Raw genomic sequence first — 2,500 nt, forward strand, 5'->3', positions numbered from 1 at the left:
TGTGTGTGTGTGTGTGTGTGTGTGTGTGTGTGTAATTCATTCACACGCACACACAGTCGGTCGGGCATTTGATACAAAATGAGCGTCCCTTTGTGTTATCTTTGTACAATAAATCATTTTGCAGTATTGTTTCAGCATATTTCTTGGGTACCACTTTTGTACATTTGGCAACTATTTTAATGTATCTTCTTCTTTTAACGGTAGGTTCATGTCTGAGCCGCCGTGGTCACAGCATGATACTTAATTGTAGTTTTCATGTTGTGATGCTTGGAGTGAGTACGTGGTAGGGTCCCCAGTTCCTTTCCACGGAGAGTGCCGGTGTTACTTTTTTTTTTTTTTTTTTTTTTTTTAAGTAATCATTCTCTCTATTTTTATCCGGGCTTGGGACCAGCACTGACTTGGGCAGGCTTGGCCACCCAGTGGCTAGGTAGGCAATCGAGGTGAAGTTCCTTGCCCAAGGGAACAACGCGCCGGCCGGTGACTCGAACCCTCGAACTCAGATTGCCGTCGTGACAGTCTTGAGTCCGACGCCCTAACCATTCGGCCACCGCGGCCTCATTTTAATGTATACATAGCATAAATATTATTTGTATGAATTAGACGAAAAAGTAAGCCAACTGATCTTTTGTTTTCTTTGAACAAGTTATTGTTAAATATATATTGTTTATCGTTGGCTTTGTAGTGAAACATTTTTCAAATACGATTTTTCGAAAATGATTGTCTATCGAATGACAACATCTATGGAGGTGATGCGGCATTTCGCCTTATTTCAATAAATCAGTATGTATGTTTCTTAAATCTTGAAAATGCTTCATAGTTTAAACATCTATGTATGACAGTTAAATGAAACAAAGTAATGAAATAGCTGAGAATTTTCTTTTCGCCGGAAGCAAATACCGATTCAATAAAAAGTTGTAACCCGATTTTTGACCAGGGACAACCTGGTTTGCAGTTCCTCACGTTGTGACCGAACCTGGCATGAAAATAGTAGATGCCGTCGGCGAAAGTGTGTGTATGTGTGTGTGTGTGTGTGTGTGTGTGTGTGTGTGTGTGTGTGTGTGTGTGTGCTGTGTGTGTGTGTGTGTGTGTGTGTGTGTGTGTGTGTGTGTGTGTGTGTGTGTGTGTGTGTGTGTGTGTGTGTGTGTGTGTGTGTGTGTGTGTGTGTGTGTGTGCATATACATATATATATATACTCACATACACGTATGTGCTTATATGTGTGTATGTGTGTAAATATGTTTACTTTTATATCTATTTCCATCTGCACATCGTCATCCCCATATATTCTACATCTCTAACCATCTCTATACATCCCCTACAATCTCTGCAACTCTTGTTCTGCCTCTTTTTTGCTTGAACGCGCATTTATATCAAATTATAAATAGCCTGTGTTTTCTTGCTCTTTAATTCACAGAAGAACCGTATTTTGACTTTTCCAACCCTGTCGGTGCGAAGCTTGAGATACGATAACAGTGATTGCGAAACCTTGTGTGTAGTTTAACTATGCCACTCGATATATAGATGTGTAATATATATATATAAATATATATATATATATATATATATATATATATTTTTTTTTTTTTTTTTTTTTTTTTTTTTTTTTTTTTTTTTTTTTTTTTTTTTTTTTTTTTTTGAGAATCAGAATAATCGAAGATTATGTGACTGCCATAATAGCCATCTCCTTCCCCGGAAATTCTTCTCTACTTTTCTCCATGAATTATGCAAAAATTTATCTGTCTGTAACCTCATCCCCTCCCTTAGATTTATCTTTGTGGCGCTCGTGGCTGCATAGCAGTATGCATGACTAGTATGCTTGAACGCGCATTTATATCAAATTATAAATAGCGTGTGTTTTCTTGCTCTTTAATTCACAGAAGAACCGTATTTTGACTTTTCCAACCCTGTCGGTGCGAAGCTTGAGATACGATAACAGTGATTGCGAAACCTTGTGTGTAGTTTAACTATGCCACTCGATATATAGATGTGTACATATATATGTAAATATATAAATATATATATATATATATATATATATATATATATATATATATATATATATATATATATATATATATATATATATATATATATTTTTTTTTTTTTTTTTTTTTTTTTTTTTTAGAATCAGAATAATCGAAGATTATGTGACTGCCATAATAGCCATCTCCTTCCCCGGAAATTCTTCTCTACTTTTCTCCATGAATTATGCAAAAATTTATCTGTCTGTAACCTCATCCCCTCCCTTAGATTTATCTTTGTGGCGCTCGTGGCTGCATAGCAGTATGCATGACTAGGTGGCACGGTATTTTTTATCGACATCAAACTAAAGAAAGGGGTAATAGGGGTAGGTTTGACGAGGATATTCAGGAAGGTTTATTGTGTGTTGCAGTTCTAATGACAGTATTTAACTCGATTATCTCGATTCATACTGAATCGAGATAATCGAGTATGAAATTCCCCTTTCCTGTGACAGTACCTAAGAGAAAACAATGCAAAT

This window comes from Penaeus monodon, chromosome 9 (assembly GCF_015228065.2).
Source record: "Penaeus monodon isolate SGIC_2016 chromosome 9, NSTDA_Pmon_1, whole genome shotgun sequence".
Lineage (NCBI taxonomy): Eukaryota > Metazoa > Arthropoda > Malacostraca > Decapoda > Penaeidae > Penaeus > Penaeus monodon.